Source organism: Micropterus dolomieu, linkage group LG23 (genome assembly GCF_021292245.1).
Source record: "Micropterus dolomieu isolate WLL.071019.BEF.003 ecotype Adirondacks linkage group LG23, ASM2129224v1, whole genome shotgun sequence".
Classification (NCBI taxonomy): domain Eukaryota; kingdom Metazoa; phylum Chordata; class Actinopteri; order Centrarchiformes; family Centrarchidae; genus Micropterus; species Micropterus dolomieu.
This window is the reverse complement of record NC_060172.1, coordinates 8,983,519-9,006,360: the sequence shown is the minus strand read 5'-3', so window position 1 is coordinate 9,006,360 and position 22,842 is coordinate 8,983,519. Positions and strand designations below refer to the sequence as shown.

The window sequence follows — 22,842 nt, the reverse complement described above, 5'->3', positions numbered from 1 at the left end:
CACCCTTTCTTTCAGAGCGAATGCAAACTGCCAGCATTGTCTGCTGTTTATTCCAAACAAACCAGAACATGAAACGCATCACTTCCTGTGTGGTGGAGAAATGTTCCCTTATAAAGAGCCGTATAACAAGCGCTATTTACAACAGTGACTCTAAAAGCTTTTCATGAACTTTAATGAGGACCGTTAAATACATTTTTATGTTACATCAGTCAGTTGATGGTAGCAAACCAGACATTTATTCACTCACTCTAAATATTGTGGGTTCTTACTTCATTAATGATGTCTGTCACTATCACTTGTTTAGACACAATAAATCAGTGTAATATTGTACAGATAACAACAGGTTAGATGAATGTGATGGACCACACAGTAACAGTAGTGATAAGTGTGAAAAAGGACTCTTAAATCTGCTTAAGATGATGGTTTTCATTGTTCTTCTTATTGCTGAATGTGTAGAAACACTCATGAAGCTCTTTCAATCTTTCCATTCTTTCTGACTTTCTATCTTTACTTCTACCTTTTACCCCGATAACTTTTTTTTTTTTCCACTGTGGGAGTGGAAATCAATTTCCTTCCATCAAACTTAAGGGCATGGGTTATTGGAAGTGTAGTGAACTGATAGCAATGCACTGATTCTGCATCACAGAAGAACAACTGAGCATGCTCCATGGTGTTTGTGTGTGTGTGTGTGCGCGCGTGTGTGTGTGCGCGTGTGTCTGGGATCAGCTGGGCTGTAGATGTGAGAGCAGGGTCAGCTGTACATTCCTGGGCAGGGCATCAGCAGCAAAGGGCTCTTGAATACAAAGTCTGCCTGTTCGTATGAAAGATGGGGAGTGTGTGTGTGTGTGTGTGTGTGTGTGTGTGTGTGTGTGTGTGTGTGTGTGTGTGTGTGTGTGTGTGTGTGTGTGTGTGAGACAGAGCGAGAGAGAGAGAGAGCTGATGCCACGCAGCAGGCAATGATTAACTATGCTGAACAAAGTTTGATCAGACCACTGTGATAGTGGATACGTGTATCCCTGTCCCCCCCCCCCCCCCCCCCCCCCCCCCCCCCCCCAGCTTACTGAATTGTCAGCATGACATGGATGGGTGGAGGGGGGGTAATTGTTTGACCTGCCACTTCTTGCCATCAGCATCTGGAACATTTGCAACAGTGGTGAACTTCTTTATATTACCTGTGATTTTGCATGTTTCATGCATGTTGCAGCTCATTATGTAGACATTGTGCAGTGTTTTATATTATTGATTTTGTAGCTTGTATGCGGCCATTGGTTTCAATTCATTTCAGTAGATTATGAAAACTAACTTGTAGAGACTTGCAGAAACTGCTATGCATAGATACGTAGTTCATCACAGTGAACCATTACTCACCTTTATCTTTTGTCTAGCGTTGTTGTTATTGTTGTAGAGCAGAGACTAAAAATCCTCTGTTTTGGAATTAAAAATTAAGATTCGGGTGCTGAACAGAAACCATCTGTGTGCAAGAAATGAGCCTTAACACAACATCTATGTTTATTTATTGTTCTAATCTCATTTTATTGGTGCTTTTGAGAAAACGACAAACATTTCTCAGATGTTGGATAATCCTTGAATGTGACACCATAGAGAGTTTTAAAGATGCCGCTAAAGCCAGTAAGCTCAATGACATTGTAGCTCCGACAAATCCAAGCAGCAGATTGTTCACTGTGATGGATTTGCTTTGAATTAAAGTTCACTTAGGAACCAAAACATTCACTGTATACAAATAATTTCTAAATGCAAGTCAGTCGGACTTCACAGAGTTAGATTTTTTTTTATTTCAGTAATAACAAATGTATCCAATTGTGTCCCTGTAAATTTAGAAATGACTTCATAGGACGTATGGATGTTTACTTCACATTCATGAGCAAATCCTGTGCGAACAGTATCATGTCAAACAGAAGTATTACCAGCAGCTGCATGAAGTTTGATACCAGAAATATTTTCAGGGATCTAAAGTATCAATGTGCATGTCATGTTTTTTTGTAAATTATTTTATAAAATAAAGTGAGAAATCTATCATAGAAGACAAACTGTTTTCTAAACTGGCAGTAGTCAAATATAGATTAGCATACAATGCATCTGCAAAATAGATTGGGCTTTCTTCACTGGAAAGAAATTATTCCAGTATTGGTATTGTTCAGTCCACCCACACATATATTTTATATTCCACTTCTGAATGAAACTAGTTCACAGCAGGGGTGCGTTCCTTTTGAAAGTCCTTTGTGCTCTTTTGCAACATGTCGGTTGAATTAGATTTATTCCAACAGATGTGTGACTTTGGTGATTTTGCAGGATCGTTGGTTAAAAACAAAATGTTCAATCAGTGACACTGCAGTGTTTCAGTCATCCGTTATTGCAGCATAGAGGGAAATCTACTCTAGGGTTGGGACAATGGACAATGTCATTGTCAGCCGATTGCTGATAGCCATTGACCACCGGAGTAAAAAGCCAATAAGAGTAATTTATCAAAACATTTAGTGCCTTAGAACTGATGAGTATATATTTTAAGGAGTGTCAGTCAGAGAGCGTAAAAATGAAGGATGGGCTTCTTCTAATTTTTATAGTGGCTCCTTGGAGCTGATTTACTAAAGGAAATATTTTAAAATATACCTGATTTGCACCTGCCTTAGTAAATTCAGGGGGAGTCTTTATTTGTATCACCAAACTGATAGTTACACCACTATGACTAGTATTTAGAATATTTTTATTATTAGATGTTACGTGTGGAAAAATTTGTTTGTTGCTGGAGTATCAAGCACCAGTGGTTGGCATCAAAATGTTAATTGCACCATTATTATTTTAATTTATGGGAAATATATTTTCACTCCACGAAGAGCCAATTCATATTTGTGACCCTGGTAACTGGCTGTACAGAAGAAGTAGATGAGGCAGTTTGAGGGAACGTAGGTGCACAAAAAAATGCATTTCAACATCGATCACATGGAAGAACTTGTCATGTGTTGGATGTCATAAATCGATTCTTTGTAATGATAGGAGATAAACTATCCAGGGGTGCATTGGCACCTGTGACCTGGAGATCATGCTTCACTGACTGAGCTAAGGGCGCTCTAATAAGCATCCTGTAAGTGTTTTCCAGGTGGTGAGGAGGTGTCGGTGCTAACCGGCTCACTGCACTTTTCCATTTTCCATTTTAAATTATGTTCTTATTCAGAGTAATTTTGCAGCGTGTGCAGCAGTACAATAAGCTTCAGTTCCTTGATCACCAACATTAAAGGCGAGCGGCAGGGATGATTGCAAAGGGTTGAATGACGGTGTGAATGACAGAAATGCTTCTGTGACTACCAGATGAGATGGAGAGAAAGAAGAGCTGGAGAGTTTTTGTTTCTTTCTTCTCTGCATCCTCCTGCAGAGACATTGACATGTTCCCTTGCAGAAGCTTGTAGTGGCCAGCTGGCTGCCTGACTGTGTGTGTGTGTGTGCGACAGGAGAGATAAATGAGACTGGGGTATGAAGACACGGTGTGAGGAATTTACTAGGTGCGTTAGGGCCATCGCAAGGGTCACTGCTGGCGGGTGCCGTTTGGTCGGGTCATTCAGGCAGCTGAATCACTGACAATTAATGGGAAGCAGGTAGTCTGAAGAGCAGAAGGGAAGTAAATGTCAGATCTGTGCTTTTCATTAGTCTGCAATCCACTATAGAGCCAAACACAGCTGAACAGAGATGCAATTTTTTACATCTTCTTATGGACACAAGAAATAAAAATGATATTTTATGATTAAATTATATGCAAAGTCATAACATACAACTACATAGCAAGACTTAAATATATCTAAACAATAGAAGTTGATGTTTGCCAAAGCCTGCTTGTGAGGCAGTCTCTGGGAGGAGAGGAAAAGATTGTGTGACAAAAGCAAAGGAAAGAAATACTAAAACTACACAAATCCAATCAATATTTTATTTATGCTATCCATTGTATGCAATGGAATTTATGCTAGTCATAGATTCTGGACGGACATATCACAAAACCAGGACATTTCAGTCAATCAGGGACTCATAGGGGTTCACAGAGTTGTTGGTGGTGTCACTCTTTTCTTTCTGTGTTTGTTGGGCGGCCTTGCTCAGGCTGGCCTGCCCCAGGGCTTCAGGGCTATTTATAGAGACACAGCACAGTTTATATGGTGAAGGCGTAGCAGAGCAGAGCTGGCTGATTCTCTTGTCACGGTACCAAAATTTAACCCTAGACACCATTACTAAGTTCAATTTCCAAACAGTTGAAGCTTTCCTACCTCATCACAGTGAACAAGAGTAAAAATCAAGCAACGTGAGTACATGGTAGAGCCATCTTCACACAGTGTTTATACGGAGCTGCCGATGTGTTGATCTGACCTTGATTTGGTTTCTCATCTTCGTCACCACCTTAAAGAGGATTCAGACCTGGACTGAAGTGCGTAGCAAAAAACACAAACACCTACTGTAATGGGGGCCTCTTAAATCTGCTGGAACGCGTCTGCCTTTTTTAAAAGTTATATTATGAAATAAATAGGATTGGACTGGTTCAGTATTTGTCAGATCTGTAAACAAAATAGCTCCCTGTTCGCCTCCTGGAACTAGCCTTGTCAACCACTTTTGGTGGAACTAGTATCCAGTTCAAGTCGTAATGGACTATTTGACTCTGTAACAAGATTCACTGATGCAGTACTCGGATAAAAGGCAGACTACAGCTGTCTATTGCAGGCCCCCTCTTACTCCTTATTATTCACTACTATAGTCTATCATTTACACCATCTGGAGGTGACACCGCAATTAATACAGTTTCTTCCTCTAGAATTGTTGAAAATATTTTGTGTGTAGAATATAATCAGTGTACATGCGTTAAGCCATGTCAATAATAATTATTTTGTTAGCCATTACAATCACAAAGATAAAATGAAATAAAATGTTTGTCAAACTTAGAAATATGCCAGTTTTAGAGCTGTTCTGTAAGGCGACTAAAAACCTTTACATGCTTGTTGGCATTTTTCTGGTTCTTTGTCTAACTCTGGCACAGAAAGATGACTCCATCTCCATTCTTAAGCTCTCCAAATTAAAAGAACAAAATGCATCGTATGTCTGTATCCTCTATAACAACACACATAAACCAAAACTGTTACACATCACACAAAATAAATCAGTATTATTATGTGACACCACTATGGTAAAGGTTTGATTGTATTTAGGCAAAAACAACTTGGTTAGGTTTAAAAAAAGATCATGGCTTGAGTTATTATACTGTATGTACTGTAAAAGTTAGAACACATGGTTGTGTTTAGGGAACAATTATGATAATGGATTAAAGAAACCAACAGTATACCAATGTCGGTATAGGAACAAAATAAACGGCAGTCTCTGGTGCTCCATTCACCGACCTCCCAATGCGGTCGCTCTATAATAACGTTACCTTACTTCCTCCTTTTCTCCATCATAATTACTTCGGCTGCTAGAAGGCTTTGTCATTTAAGCATAAATGTTTTTTTTATTGTTTTGATTAATCGTTTAGACTATAAAATGTCAGAAAAATGGGAAGTAGCACATCACAATTTAAAAGCACTGTCTTCAAATGGCTGTTTCTGTCAGATTAACAGTCCATAACATTAATGGACTCAATTTACAATGATATCAGACAGCAGTTTGGAATATAAAGTTTGAAAATAATGCATTATTTGTAGTTTACTGCCAGTTTGGTCCGACTAGATGGCTGCTGTGGATTATACAGACATAGAATTGTCAGGTGTTTGTGAATAATTCACACCCAGACGGTGTCTCTTTTATTTTCCATTTTTAACTTGCCTGTCAATCACCAACAGGACAAGAAAAGCAGGAGGTTGGTGAGATTGAGGAGAGAGAGTGAGAAAGGTGGTGGTAGAGTTGGGAGAAAAAAATCTCTTGTTTACACATTCACATCCGAACACACTGAGTTCCTTGGAACAGCTTGGCCGGCCCAGTAGCCATCTGTGTTGACTATACATTGAAGTGACAGTTTAACTCTGTCTGTGTTAATGTGCAAATCTGTCATCCTTGTATGTTTCATGATTACTCTGAAATAATTTAATAAAGTAGCTCTCCAGTTTTCCTTTGGTTTATTCTAAACAAACCTGAAACGCATATGATTTCCTATTTTTCATATGAGGTAGCTAATTGAGTGTTTCAAGGTGGAATATATTGTCATTTTCTACATATTCTGTATTCAGGGGCATTAAATTGTGTTCCTTTGGGGCTCTGGGGTACACAGCAACGACAAAAATGGGTACCAAATACAAAAGAAGCTGGGGTAGGCAATATTATATTTGTTGAAATTCTCTTAAGCAGCAATCAGTAAATCAACCCCGCTCATTGTTTTTGTAGTTTTTGTAGTTTATGTGATCAGTCAGGTATCCAAAGCTGTTATGTTGATGTCCACAAACATAACCACAGAAGAATACATTTAACAGTTTATTAATTAAATCACATATTTCTTCATTGACCTGATGGTGCAGAGGAGGACAGAAAAACTAACTCAACTGGACATACATAGAGTTCACATACGCACTCCCACACCTCTGAAGGGACAGGGCGGACATATTTATGTCAGTCTGTGATTAAGCTAGCAGTGCGTCAGTGATTTTCTTACTGTCTAATAAAACTTAAAAGCCTTCATTTGGGTTTTGGAAAGTCTTGTTGGTTTCTTTACTCTTGTTCTCCCTCCTCCTCCTTTTTGTTGGGTCATGGTTTCTAAGTCTCAGGCTTTTGTTGCTCCATCCCAGCATCAGCGCCATTACTGTTAGCGGGCTAACTGGCTCTTCATGGAGTGAGAGGTTAGATTAAGTTGGTTGGCTGACCACTGACTATTTTTCCGACCACGTTTATTGACTTGTTGGCTGTCATTTACTGACTGCCTTGTTCAGCTGTTTGATTGGCAGATAAATGAATACCACTTAGCTCATTGGCTTGTTTACTAGTGCAGTGAGTGAGACTAGTAAAATGCACTTGGACACAGAAATCCCATGCATAACAAGAGTTAAGGAGCACATACTCAGCACAAATGTGTTTGATCCTTCATAGAAGACTACTGGTCACAGTACTTAGCTGTGACCGAAAGTGTTGTCAGAGGAGCATCTGTTGTGTCTTTACACTGAAGATTCATCATGGTGGATTTTATTCTATTTTTATTTGCTCAGGTTTTGAGATATCTATCTTTATCCACTGAACAAAATTATGAACGCAACACTTGCTGAAGATCTAAGATCTAAGATTTTCTCTATGTACACAAAAGGCCTATTTCTCTCAAATATTGTTTACAAATCTGTCAAAATCTGTGTTAGTGAGCACTTCACCTTTGCCGAGATAATCCATCCACCTCACAGGTGTGGCATATTAAGATGCTTATCAGACAGCATGGGTATTGCCTTTTATTGTGGCCAGCCTAAGGCATACCTTAGACTGGCCACAATAAAAGGCCACTCAAAAATGTGCAGTTCCATCACACAGCCCAACGCCACAGATGTCGCAAGTCAAAGATCTAAGATCTGCGTTTATAATTTTGTTCAGTGTATATCCAGATTTGTGACCCCAGTATAAGAGAGATGAAGTTTATGCTGCTCACAATACTGAAAGATTATGTTTGTTATCATTCATCTTTTTTAACTGAGGATAGTCTATCTCAGGATGAATTGTACAAACTTTTTTATTGATCTCCTTAATTTGTATCTTGCACCATCAAGTAAAAACTTTAATTCATAAATTATCATTTATGACCAAATATCTGTAAAAGTAATGACATTCCCATCAGCCTTAGTGGTACTTTATATTTAGTGCTAATTTGAAATTTTTATCATGCTAAAACTGTGTTTGTGTATACTTAGCAGTGCCTTACTTACTATTGCTTTTTAGTGTTTTTGTGAGCACAACAAATGATATTCCATTCACCTCCACTGTATTTAAGTAAAAGAAGAAATCTCAGTTAAAGTAGGAATGTGAGTTTCAAGTAATGTTGTTGATACTTGATTATAAAGCAAGACAGAAAGCAAGAGAGTAGGGGGAGTTAGCTAGCAAAAAGAAGAAAACATAATTTGATTGGGTCCTTTTTATATAATGTATATTAAATGTGTAATTGTTTAAAATATATTATTAATCGACTGGTGAGGCTGTTTGCTAGTGTCTTGACTGCTTCACTGCTAACTGACTGGTTAAGTGTCTAGCTGCTTTTTAGAGTGGTGGCCAGTATTAGGCCTGTTAATGGAGCCTGGCGTGGCTGAGGTAACGCCCAGAGTCTTCTGGAGAAAACAAGATCAGCTCTAGCTGTAGGAACAGCGTTTAAGTTTATCTGAAGCTGCTGGGAGTTTGTCATGTGAGCTGCTGCTTCAGAAAGCAAAGCTTTGTTAGGACTGGGGTTTCTAAAAACTCATGTCTCTTCTCTTTCTGTGTGCCGTCCATGTTCTCTGGCATTTCTTCTTCTCTGCGTTCATCTTTCTTACCTTCCTTCATCAGTCCTTCTCTGCTTGAACGTCATTCACTTCATGACATACACATTTCAGTGGGTTGATAATGGGTTTCTCTGCTACACCAGCCACATGCACCCAGCTCTGTTTATGAGCTCTGAGTCAAGTATGTTCATCATCATCCCCAGTACCTTACAGTACCACAACATGGTGACGGTCACTGTACCCAAAATATTTGGTCCATTCTTGCTGCCGAGTATTAAGCGCCTTTGGAAGCTTGTAGTTTTGGCATCGCAGCTTGAACCAAAACAAGGACAGAAACATGTTTACAAGCTTTGTAAATCATTCAGAGCAGGAAAGTGTGTGGAGTGTGAATTGCACTGTGGTAGTTTGAAAGCATGCAACGTTTCCTACCAGCTTACAGTACTTCCCAAGAACCCTGACAGGTAATTGTTTGTATAAGCACTGTCACACACACACACACACACACACACACACACACACACACACACACACACACACACACACACACACAGACACACAGACACACACAAGTTTGAAAATTATTTCAGTGGAAGCTTAATTTGAATGTCATTCTGTGGAACTGGGATTCTGTATGGGCATGTGTGTTGTAAAGGTAATTTTAAAATATGAAACGAATCACTTTTTTATCACCTGTGTGTGGAGTGGTTGTAACCTCACATAAAAATGATCCACTTGCTTGGTTATTCTGTTATTCTGTTAACTCTGGACAGCCAGTACGCCTAATCCTATGTGAAGTCACCGGGTCGGATTTTCCTGGGAAATCCATTGGCTGTGATTGCATGCCCGCTCCCGAGCCTCTTGCCTTCCGATTCTGCACTGTACAAACAGCAACAACACTGCAGATAATGAGATGGAGTCCGCTAAAACCAAAAAAACGGCCGGCTCCCAGCACAACACACACTCCAACACAAACTTCACAAAGTTTTATGTGCTGGAGTCCGTCAGGACTGAGAGAATCAGATCGACTTCAGGTGGAAACACAGTCAACATCAGAAAGGCTTGAGTCAAGTTCATTTTGAAACCAACAAAACCGACACAAAGTTGGCTTTCATCCTCTTGGACAGGTAAACTAACATTACTGCAAAGCATGTGAAATATATTGTGATGTTTACTTGGCTCAAGTTAGATAACGTTAGCTCGCTGGCTAACGGCGAACAGATGCTAACATTATCTGGTGCAAAATACTGTAGTTGTATAGCTTTCCACAATAACGCCGGTATTATGTCAAAGTGTGAATTTTAACCTGCAAGAAATAATGTAATGGTACAAAGATTTGTTTATACTAGCCGGTAGTGATGCAAGGGCAGCTAGTTATTGTTACATTCACACGGATCCACCTCTGTTTGCATAATGAGGTTCAATTTAGATTAATTGTCTTACTGATTCTCAGGTAACTTACACAGCTTCTCCATCGTCTCAGTCGCTTTAAGTTTCGTGACCCACATAATATAAAATAATAAAACATAAAGGCGCAGGAGAACAACACAGTGGAAGACCCATTCAGTACAGTAAGGTTACTTACTGCAGTCTAACTTTGGCAACAATTTCATTATAATATTCAGTCTAGCTCACTAACAGTTTCGCTATCATCCAATACATTTAGCTGTGCTCACATTGCTGAGCCTCGCTTGAAAGACACTCAAATAGTTATTGAAAAGGGTCAGGGGAGCTAACGCTGATGTATCATGCTAAATGCTGTTATTGTAACGTTATCATGCAACCACCATTGATTACTTCAACCTGAAGCTGATAAAAATATTATTGCAACGTTACAGTGGGAGTTTACATGAGTTTCCAGCATGTTGTGTGAAGCTGTCTCCAGGTGTTTCGGTCTGTGTGTCCAAATATGCTCGGTCATGAGCACGCGTACGAGAAAGTAAAAGTAGTGTGTTGGCAACCATACTGGGAAAAAAAAGGTCAATGGGAGCAGCAGTAACGTCGGGGAATTTCTAACGCAACCTGTGACTTAAGATTTTCTATAATTTTAAATTATCTGGGGGAATCCCAGTTTAGACAGGATACATTTCCGTAATCGATGGCCTCGATTGCATCAATGAGTCGCACCAGCCCTATTGCACAGCACAACGATTCACATGCAACCCACATACATAATCATACATAGCTGCCACTTCGTCAAACAGTAACACAGCCATTTTATTATTTTCAGCAACATGCTGACCGACTTTTACTTTTGAGCATCTTTTGAATTTTTTGACTACACCCTCGAAGAGCTCTGCACTGGGTTGCACCAGCTGTGTGTAAGTTCTTTCCTTAGTTAGGGGATAAAATCGACACTAGAGGCTCAGTCACTACTAGTTTGAAGCTAAATCAGCTACTAAAGTTAGTTTCACCATGATTACTTGGGGCATGACTTAACTAGTTTAGATGTAAATTCGTATCTAAGGCAAGTGGCCAATTAATGATTAAAGATAGCTTTCGGGCTGGCATGAGCCACTTTTACACTATTGTAGCACATCGTACTTAGCTAGATTGATATTGAAGTATCATATCAATAAATTTGCTCTCTACTGGATGTCTGTGGTGCAAAATAACATGCAATTAATTAAAAATGATGCTGTGTGGCAAAAAAATGGCTGTTTTACCGTTAAGAAGTATAATTCTGTGACATTTTATAAGTTACAACTATCCTTGGACCTGTGTAACTATTTAGTTGTTACGTAGATTCATGCTGTAATTTATATAGATGGAGCAATCAATCACATCTTAGTAATAGTTTACAGTATATCTAGGCTAAGTTTGAACTTGAGCTGGTACAACAGGCTGCAGAACTGTAAGTATGGTATCTGGAAAAGGGAGTTTAATGTATATCTAAAAAGTTACAGCTCAACAGCCAGAATTTAAACGTCTTTCCTCTTGAAAGGAAAAGGAGAGGTAAGGCTTTAATACTGAGTGTATGTGTGTGTGAGTGAGGGTTCATTATTGGAGGCTTGAGTGTAGCTGAATGTGTGCTTCTGGTGGGAATGTGTGACTGTGAATTATGTGAATGAGTCTGGTGGGAGGGTGGTGAGAGGTAGGGCCTGTGCACCGTGTGTGTGTGTGTGTGTGTGTGTGTGTGTGTGTGTGTGCTTGTGCATGCACTTGTACACACACAATCTTCCCAGGGAGCTCCTGTGAATGTTTGCCGCATGCCTGTGTGTGTGTGTGTGTGTGTGTGTGTGTGTGTGTGTGTTTGTGCGAGGATATTGGCTGTGTCACCTCAGATTAGGCCATGATGCGGCGGCGGTGGTGGTGGTGGAGAGTGACCCCCTACCAACCACGCCACAGTCATTAACGAAGGGAAAGAATCCCGTCGCCACGGCAACCAACTGCGCTGCCAAAGCGGCCACAATGAAAAGAAAAGGGGACGTGGGAGGGGGAAGGGGGGTGTTGGGAGTGAAGGAGGAGGAGAAGGCGGAGGGTGGGTGGAAGTTGAGGTGGGGAGGGTGTGTCTGGAATTGTGTATGTGTGTGGTGAGAGATGGAGGTTATGGGAATGATGGAGAAACATGGAGAATTGCGACGATGATGAGAGGGATATGATCAGATCAGACAATCGGGTCACAGTTTTTCAGATGAACACACACACTTGCAGGTTTTCTAAGGAAATAATACTGATCTCATTTTGTGATGTTTTTGAAGCATTTGTGTTTATTTTTTGCGTTTATTTTCGCACCAGTGAAGCCAGATTGAACTGGAAGTGGAAACGGGGTTAAAGGTGATTGAGGTCGGCTAATCATCATCTTTATGACCACACCAGGTTTCTTTCCACATAATACAGGGGATAATAGCACAATCAAAAACACTAAAATTGTCTGTACTTATGTAGTGTCTTTCTAGTCTTCTGACTACTCAAAGCACTTTTACATTACGTCACATTGACATTGACAGTACATTTGTTTGATCTTTTATTTTGTGTTTTCAAGACATTCCTCATTGTAATCTTCCAGTCTTCCAATTTGGACCTTAAATGCTTCACAGAACCATCTTAGTGGATGTTTCAGGACTCCCGCTGTATGTGTTTGCTTTCTTTATGTAGACTTTACAGTCACGTGAAATCAAAGGCGGTGGTGATGTGTGTGCATGTCTCTCAGACAAACAACTAGAAGTGTCTTCAGAGAGCTACAGTATACATAGCTGTGTGTGTGTGTGTGTGTGTGTGTGTGTGTGTGTGTGTGTGTGTGTGTGTGTGAGGCTTATTTTCACACACACACACACATACAACAGACACAGCGGAGAGCACTTTTTCTGGCTGTGATTGATGGTAAGAGGCTGCTCTCAAATAATACCCTGGACACAGGTAAACAGAGCTACATGTACATGAGACCCTCAGAAAGAGGAGAAATCACAGGGAGAGTAACGTAACCACCAGCTGGTCCAGGACCTTCGTCTGGATGATGGTTTGTTTGAGGCTTATTTTAGGATGAGTCAGGGACAGTTTGACAATCTGCTGTCAATACAGTTGCTCCTGCCGAACGGCTGAGTATTTGTTTGTGGAAGGTTATTTTTGTTTTAATGTCAACAGTATAGTTTAGATTTAGGCCTAGTCTATAGTTTATCTAACAGCCTAAAAATCTGACATGTGATACCTTTTTACTTTGTTACAGTGATAATGTTGATGAAGGTGAGCTAACATTAGCTTAACACAAACCATGAACTAAATGCTACCAGTTAACTATTAGTACAGTTTACATAATTGAAAACAACTTACCCAAAATCTTAAAAACTTCTTCCAGGCCTGCCGTTTTCTATTCAAATCATGGTAACAGCAGTTGGTAATAGCATATAGCTCTGGGTATCCAGCAGCAGCCACCACTAGTTTGTCCTCTGCTATTGTCATATAATTGCACAACGGGAGAAAACACCAGGCACATTTCTGCTCTGAGTTTAAGTTTTCACAACTCAAGGCGTTCCTACAAAAACGTGATGCAGTCTAATCATCTAAAAAGCTAAGGCGACCAGTGTGCATTAGCAGCATGCAGAACGCTTACTACCTACAGAATACAACTGGAAGAAGGCACTGATTGCTACTTTAGTAAGGTGAGTCCTCCTCAATGTGTACAGGAGGAATCTACAGGAGCGAAGAGAGCCAAGTGTGAGCGTTTGCGTCATCGTTTCTAAAGTCCTCTGTCACTAAAACACCCTCCGGAGTTTCAAAACTAAAAACGGGGTCGGCATTGTTTCCAAACATCTCCATTTTAGGTCTTCGTTATCGCCGTTTCAGTCTGGACGGGAGGTGCAAACGTAGCAAAAGGTCTCGGTTTTAAAACGAAAACACCCTAATGGGGTGTCAGTCTTATCCAAGGCTCACACCTCCTCTGAGATATCTGCCAGGCAAGCAGAGATATGCACCTGAGTGTTGGATGTGGGGGAAGGAGTTGAATTGCCAAGTGTGTTTGTGTGTCGTTTATGTTGAAGAAAATGCTTCATGTTTTCAAAACTTGAGCACGTGATTTCACAGAGCACGTTTTATCGGTGATTGTCAAAGATCACTTACCTAAATATTTCTTCTTTAACCGCTTTAACCATGTCAATGTCCAGGCCACTACATTGCACATCCTCTGGAATGGAGCCTGACCTATAGCACTTAAGAAATGAACCAAGCTAAATTTATGATGATTAACATAACCCAGGGGACCCGTGATGATCTTTGCTATGGGCACCTGTTGTCCATTACATTTGTTAAATGTTCCTTTTTTCTTCTTAGCATCTTGTCGCTGTCTACTGTTAAAAGAAGACAAAACACAGTAATAATAAGAAAAAAAAGGAGCTGTATTAAATCTCACTTGTATTGTGTAGAAGGGGTAATATTGGCATTTGATGGAGATGGATCAGCTTCTTCTTGAAAACATCTGCTCAGACCACCTGACATACATGAGACACCCCGTAGCAGTAAATTTGTTGTTGTGTGTGTCTGCCCACATTCACTCATGTTTGAGGTTAGTTCTGGCCTACATACGCTTTGAATTCAGTGTGAGCTTTAGAGAACTGCTCTGACCACAACTTTGTGGTTTTGGCACGTGTGTGTGTGTATGTTTGTGCTTATTCTCTGTGGAGGTAGTATGTATTTAACTTAGAGTCGAGTACACTAACTTTGTTTAGTGTGTGTGTGTGTGGATAAGAGGGTGTGTAGGGAAATGGTGGCAGGCTTTGCGTCAACAGGGTGTGGCATGATAAGCCAGGCAGCTTTTCTCTCTCTCTCTCTCCTGCTCTCTTTGTAGGTCTGTCTCTCACTTGCTCTTTGCCAGCCAGATGGAGACACACCCAGTTCCTTTCTGCACTTCTCTGCATATATACAGTGAGTGTTTGTTTGTGTGTGTGTGTGTGTAATATTATTTGTTTTGACCAAAATTTTAAGGGATCACAAGACAATAGTATGTCACTACTTTTTGACCAGCATTGAGGTAGACAAAATAATGTAAACACATCATGGAGGAGGTCTAAAATAACTAAATTGCACTTACAAGTAATCCTACAGAGATGGGTCATATTTGGCTGGTTGCCAGCTAGATGCATCTGTTGGCCATAAAAGAACCAATCAGCAGCAACATGAGTCAACTAGCAGAGCTCCAGATGATGCCAAATAATCTGAGCCTAAACAGCATGATCAAAAAATCCATTGTGTCAACATGGGAACATCATGGTACCTAACTGCATCAACAAAGAACAGCAGTGATCACAAGCTGAAACTAAACAACAGGGTAGGGCTGAGCAATAAAACAATGACAAGAATTATCGTGATAGAATTTTCTTTAAGAACAAGATAACAAGATGTTAAAAAAAAATCAAGTTTGATTTAATTCCTCGAAATCACGAATAAATCAGCACTTTTCCAGTATTTGGCAAGTATTTGTCATGTTCGACTATAAAGGTTTAAAACCCTACTTGACCATCTGATTTCTTCAACTTTCACTTAGGAACAAAAGTCAGCCTTCAAACTTAAACTCAAAATAATGATTTAACATTTATTGATATGATATGAAACATTTTTGTCCATATCGCCCAGCCCTACAACAGGGACAAAAAACAAACACATATTAATAAACTTACATTACAGACTCAAGTGACCATATGTAATATGAAAGGGGTCACTTGCATTGAGTGTGCACAGAATAATCACTAAGTCTGCTTCTCTACGGACCTCTTCACCCTCTTTTAGCTTGTGGGTTTACTGCACATTTACTGTGTGGTCCAGTCTCACTGCTCTCATCAACCGTGTTTCCAGCAGCAGCAGCAGCTGTTTTAGAGAAGAAGCTCTGATGAACCACATTGCCTTCCCACCACAGTGAGAAAAAGTTATAAACTAGCTGGCAAACATGTAGAGTGTTTAGCAACTAAAGAACCAGATAATTCCCTCAAAGGGTTGGTGGAGACCAAAGCAGAGGTAAAAGGAGAGTGAATATTGGACTTGGAGTCATCAGATGGAAACAAACACAACTCCAAATGAATGCTAATGTTGCTCTGTGCTGGCTGTGCAAAGAGGCAACTTTTTTGGTAATATGTTGGCCAAAACAATTTTAAGTGATATTGTGTCATGGGCTTCTGTTTCTCATCCTGCTTTTTCAGTTATTCTGCAGCCAAGAGGCCACAAAATGTACTTAATTACCTTACTTACATAATTTACTTTCATACATAAAATATGACTCATAGTGCTTTACTTGAAATCACAAAGAACATTTTAAACATTTGAGCAAATAAATTCTAAGGTTCAAAGCAAACAATTTGAAACTAAATATTGATAATATTTAAATAATTAGTGCAAAGTGCTTCACACTACAACAAGTTTAAAAACATAATAATTAAGGAAAAAAGAAATATGGACAAATAACAGTAAAAGAATTAGTAATGAAAAGGCAAATAAGACAAAAACATGTACAGCATGGAAAGGGTTAACTTTACAGCTAAATGCAAGGCAACCTTAAATTACCCGTCTGTGGAGCAGTGTTTGCAGTAGTGCTGATGTTACATGTATTGTAACATCTGTTTTTTTTTTGTGTGTGTGTGTGTGTGTGTTATTTTATGTTAAATATGAACCTGACCGTGAACCAGCGTTACAGGATTCCTCTGGGTCAGTTTCCTCACAGCTGAGAAAAATCCCTGCAGCGTTTTGCTCCCAGACATCAAAGAAATGACACCAAATGTTTTATTTATTTTTCTTATGAATGTCAAACGTGCACAATATCTCAGCTGATTTGGAAGTCAGCAGTGAAAATGAGCAGAAAGTGATGCTGCGATGCCATTGAATTACCGGTTACGCTGCACACAGATAATTATCCTGATGGTTTGTTTGTGTAACTGCAGTAAAGGAGCCGTTTATTGATGTCCGCATAATGGAAAGCGGTGGATTTATGAATACTGATATAAGATCATGTGATAATGGTCAATATTTAGGGTTTTATTACAAATGCAGGTGCTTAAAGTAGTTAAGCTACATTGGATTCTAATAAAACACAGTGATATATTCATAGTGTTTTTTAAATGTAGAATTGCACATTTAAGTTTAGGACCTCATTACTTTTTGACTACTGAGTAACTGATGTCATATTCTTTATCTTCTCATCTAATATTGCTTCATTTAGTTTAGATTTTTGTTAGTTTTACACTAAAGTTTATTTTGGCAAATTTCTTCGCACAGTTGTTCCTGGTAATTCAACATTAAATGATGCATTCGATGTTTTAGATAAACAGTGAAAAATGAAGAGAAATGCCTTGGGGTAATACAAAAGCAGTATGAAGTTGCTACTGAAACTCATAGTTTTGTTTTTAGTAATGATACCCAGTCTTAATAAAATTATGTACAACTAGAAATGAAAATAAACGCAAACACAAAAGTGACAATTTCATAATTTGAAATTATACAGTTAACGTTAGTTTGGGAAAATGTGCAAAAACCATGATAACACCTAAATGGAGAATGTGCAAGTGTGGAAATAAATCCTCAACCAGGCAAGAAAACCTCCAGTCAATCTGTTGTTAAAGTAACAAAGAACAAAAACATAATGGTGCTAAAAGTATTTGCAATAAAGGGGCCTTACAGAATGGAAAGGAAGAAAAGGAAAGGAAAACCCAGACGAGCACAAAATGTTACTTTGTTCAAGCAGAATGAGTCATCACAATGTTCCTCAGAAATGAAATTATTAGTTGTGATGCTCTCTGCCTGATTGACAATTATACGTTTTCTTAAATGTATTGTGAAATCAAATGTGTACCCAACTGAAACATTTGGAGTCATGACAACTTCTGAATCCCCGACACATCCGTCCACTCTCTGTCTTCTTTCTCTTCATCCGACTACTCGCAACTTTTCTTTGGTCTCTCTCTCTCTCTCTCTCACTCTGCACATTTCATGTCCTCTGCATGACACCCAAATATTATACAAAAACAGTGACCTTTGACTCTGGGTAGCTGTAAAACATATCTGGTTGGTCAATGTTGACTTGTCCCTCCTGTTGTTGTCAGGGCCTGACAGATGTTTGAGAGAGAGAGAGAGAGAGAGAGAGAGAGAATCAAGTCATTGTGATGCTTGAATTTCATGAATTCTTAGAAAAAATGTGACATTAATTGTGCAAGTTCAAATTGGACCTCAAACCCCCGGCAGTGCTCTGTGTTTCCCATATTGATGTTGCCATGCAAAAACCTTCTAACAAAAGATTTTGTGATTTTTATTATTCCAGTTGAGTAGAAAAACAACACTCTCCTTTATAGATTTAGATTAAAAAAATTAAAAAAATGTTGGGATTACAGATGTTCAAAAAAGAAGAAAGGTCCAGTGCACTCTTCTGGCAAAAAGTCTCATCAGATGGCTATTTCATGGTGGAATTCTAAAAACATAGACTATACTTTTACATTTAAAATAGAGTAACACCCAGGCGTAGCTGCATAAACGGCCTTTAAACTTCAGTTTGTTTTCCATATTCATATGTCATATATAAATCACTAAGCTCTTAATTTACTTAAAGTTAATTGTACTGATTTTGCCATGACGTCTGATTTTTCAAGATCACCAAGGGTCTGTTGTGACTTGGGCTCACGGACTGAGCACATCTTATCTGTCAGTATGTGTGGGATTCACATCTCTCGTCTCCAATGAGCGTCAGAGCATCTCCAACCTCGACCTCTCTGCCGTACCTCCTGCCCCGGCCCTGTGCGCAGCTCCAGGGGAGGCCCCTCTTAGGAGGACCGTGGCCCCTTTAAGAGGCGGTGGTCTCTCCTCCGCTGAAGGAGGGGTGGAGGGAGTGAAACTGTCAGGGAGTGGTTGGGGACGGAGATAAGTTTGTCTTCTCTGCCACAGCGCAAAGGAGAAGTAGACGTGTAGTTGATTGCGTGTGATGATGTAATACCACAGCATCATGTGACCACCCCCTTTCCCTTCGTCTAGATATTTCTTATTTTTGAGTGAATTAGAAATAAATTTGTGTAATTACCATGTTGTGATGGAGACAAAACTGAGATATGACTGAAGGATAGTGAGAGGGTTGCTAAGAGGAGAGTGGTATGAGTTAAAGGAGGAGGAGGAAGATGACGAAGACATTTGCTTGTAAGGTCACAGCTGTTTGAGAGAAGGTGAGAAAATGTTCCCTTCTTTTACTCCTCTACCCTTTCTGTCTCTCTACAGCTGTTTTTAAAAATGTTGTTACACTTCTCCTGTCTCTGGTTTGTGGTTTTCTCTACCTTGCCTCTTCACCTCGCCCCTCCCCTCTTTAATCTCTTTCTGTCGTCTTTATACCTCCACTGTTTTCTGACTCTCCTCTCCTCTCCTCCTAGCTCCTAATTAACTGTTTTCTGACTCTCCTCTCCTTGCCTCCTGGGACTTTTGCTACCCTCTTGCAGGCCAGTACAGAGATGGCACTGCTTGGTAGAGCGAGCCTTGGGCCACAGCAACATGGCGGCCATTTGCATGCGATGTACACATTTGAAGGGAGAGGCGATCAAGGCTGAGAATGAATGAATAAAAGTCACAGTGTTACGGGAGGAATTTTTTATTGTGTGGCTATCTGTACACACCGGCTGAGCAACAAAACGTGGCGATGGTTGAACCCTACCGACTCTGGTGATCCCCTGAATTTTCCTCTAGTGCCAGCGTGACGTACATATTTATGGTTTTATGTGGGATGTCTTGACATCTACTGGATGGTTTTGATTGTCAGGAAATTTGGGGGACACATTAATTACCTGATTAATTGTAATAACGTAAGTGATCTCTTAAGAATAGCTCTGACTTAAGTAAGTTTAACCTTGCCTGAAGCAATATCCCCCATCAACTTAGTCCAATGTATAGTTTTAATTCAGGAAGGTTTTTGGTTTGAATTCCTACTAAGTCCACACTCATTTCGTTTGTTTCTTATACCTCAAGTGATAAAAAACTGCGAAGACTGTAATCACAGGTAGTCCTGTTACACTGTTACAGTTGGACCTCAAATTCTCTGATGACTTTTTTGTGTGTTGTTTGTGAAATAAAACAGATTTTCACACACACACACACACACACACACACACACACACACACACACACACACACACACACACACACACACACACACACACACACACGCAAGCACCAAACCAGGCTCCACCAAACACCCAACTGCCCGTCTCATCTCTGTAAGTTATTAACCAGGCCCCACCCTTTCACACATACACACACACATATATATATATACAGACACACACACACACACACAGCAACAGAAAGTAAGGGAGGTTAGGAGGAGAATGAGTGAGGGAGGAGCGGGTGAGCAGAGCAGAGAGGGGTGTGTGTGTGTGTGTGTGTGTGTGTGTGTGTGTGTCTGTTCGTGCATGTGTGACTTTGTCTATATAAAGGAAGTGCAGGCCAAAAGCTTGTGACCCTAATAGCTCGCACACCATAAGTATGTAAGCACACGCGCACACACACACACACACACACACACACACACACACACACACACACACACACACACACACACACACACACACACTGAGTTTTCCTTCACTTTTCTTCGAAGCCTCCTTCCCTAAGAGGGGGTCCTCTTATTTCTCAGGGTGGAGGCTGTTAGGGGAGGGGCGGGATGTGTGTGTTTTAGTGGTGTGTGTGTGTGTGTGTGTGTGTGTGTGTGTTAGGGACTCCAGTTACAGGAGTTGTGCAATGTTTGGACCCTCAACTGGAAACCAATGGGAACTGACCTCCCTGCCCTCTCCCAACGTATCTGCTCCACCTCCTCTTCTCTTCTCTCCGAAAGTTTGATTCTGGATTTCAGTTTGCAGTTTTCTTTTAACATTTAGCTGATAGACACTGCTTAAATGTCATTGGCCAGCTGTGTGTCACAAATATCAGCCATGTTTGATTTGGACAGGACTTGCTCAAGTTACAGTTCTCAGAGTCTCAGAAGTAGCAGGGCACTGACCCTCCTGACCTGCACTTGAACTACTTTTGTCTGTAAGTGTACGACTGCCCTCAGTTGCTTGATGTAGCTTTCTTTTTCCCATTAATAACTCGCCAAACATGAACAATGTGGTGTCACATCCAGATTCTCCAGTACTTTGTATGTAAACGCTCCAGTGAGCCTGCACGGCTATTTGTTTCTGAGTTGTTGATGATGGCTGCTTTGCTTCATCTAATAAAAGCAGGACACTTCCTAGAAATACCTTCAAAATCACAAAGAGACGTATCGGGATGTTATCTTTGTGTTCATGGGTGCTAAAAGCCAAAAACTCGGGACCCCACCTCCAAGATTTCAAACTCGCAGGAGCAGCGAATAAAAAGAAATGTGATGAAGCCTTGGGACAGGCTTGGTTTGGTGTAAGGAGTGACTCTGCGCTAACTCTTCCATTATTAATCAACCTGTAACCGACCTGGGACTCCTGTAGCACCTCGTCTTTATTTCTCTCTCTACTGAAATGTGCCCAAATAATCCTAAAAATACCAGAAAGTCTATAAAGATGTATAACCTCCATCTATGACTCAACCTGAGTTTTGACAGCTTTTGTATTCAGTGCACTGAAAGAATGAAGAATTTATATCTGAATTCTATCGACACCGTGTCGGGAGGATGTTAGATTGCGCTATGAACTGAGATTGAACCCACAGCGGAATGAGCAGGCGGCCATGATGGGGGGGAAAAAACCTCTTCTGTCTCTCTTTTCATTTCAGTTATTTCTCTTCCTCTTTTCATGCTGATTATACTCTTAGTTACAACAAATGATAGAGAACCCTAAACTGAAGCTGCTGCTGCTGCTGCTGCTGCATATTTTAAATAACAGCACTATTAAAAGAAACTGAGTCTAACAGGGGTAGGGTATAGACAGAAACACAAAACTGGAGCCATAGAGAGCAAAATTATCTTCATCTGCACTTCTGATGAAAAGGACTAATTGGTGTGTGTGTGTGTGTGTGTGTGTGTGTGTGTGTGTTCGATGTTTTTTGGAACTGGTTGGGAAAATTGCTGCTTGTGCGTTAATGGGTGTGGACATGAACGTGAACCGTGCACGCATACATATGTGTGTGTGGATTCTGTGGGGGCTTGAACTAGAATGAGTGTGGCCGACTGGGGCAGTCCCCCGACCGCCCATCCTAAACACACGCACACACAAACACATATGTACACAGAAGGCCGGGGGGTGGGGGGGTGGTCTGGATAGAGGCAGCAGTGACAGAAAGGAGAGCGCTGACCCAGATAGTGTCTCTGTCCCACCCTCTCTCTCTCTCTCTCTCTCACACACTGTAAAAAATAAGCTCAGCATGTGTGATTCTCCTGTAATAACGGATTAACATAGGACTGCAACTAACCAGTTAATATGTACTAATCTGCTAATTATGTTTTTGAGTATTCCAGAAATGCCTGAAACAAAATGTCAATCCCAAGTGCCAAAATCTAAGAGTACGTCTACAGTAAGCTTGTTAAATTAAAAAAACATGATATGTTATGTTTCTCTCTGTTTCACTCCTGCAACGTTTTGCTAAAAGACAAAAAATGGAAACTCTTTAAAAGTGGTCTCCAGAGTGTATAAATCTTAAAGGGACTACTAGGTGTTTTAATGCGTATGGGGAAAATGGACTAGCTTTCTTTTAATGTCTCATTTTAAATGTCAGTGTAGCCATCTCATATCTTTATCTTTATGTACTTTATGTTGGCCATGTCGATGGGCTGCGATTAAATCTACTATAACTATTAAATCATGAATTTGGATTTATTAAAACACAGAGAGCAGAAGGGGACAGATCAGAGGTCTAACGGGCTGTGTCTGTCCCACTCATTACCAGGTGTGGGTTGTGATGCACAGTTGTATTGTCTTTCTTCTGTTGTTTGGGTATTTCACTGTGCACAGAGGTTGTTTAAAAGACTAGTAGACTTCATTTTTATTTAATCAGTTTAATTTAGCGGGGACAGTGC

General features: G+C 40.2%; 1 protein-coding gene across 3 annotated transcripts in view; it reads left to right on the top strand.

Moving 5' to 3' along the window:
- klf8 (Kruppel-like factor 8) overlaps positions 1-22,842 on the top strand; it is a 67,716-nt gene that overhangs the window by 4,779 nt on the left and 40,095 nt on the right. The window lies entirely within an intron of this gene.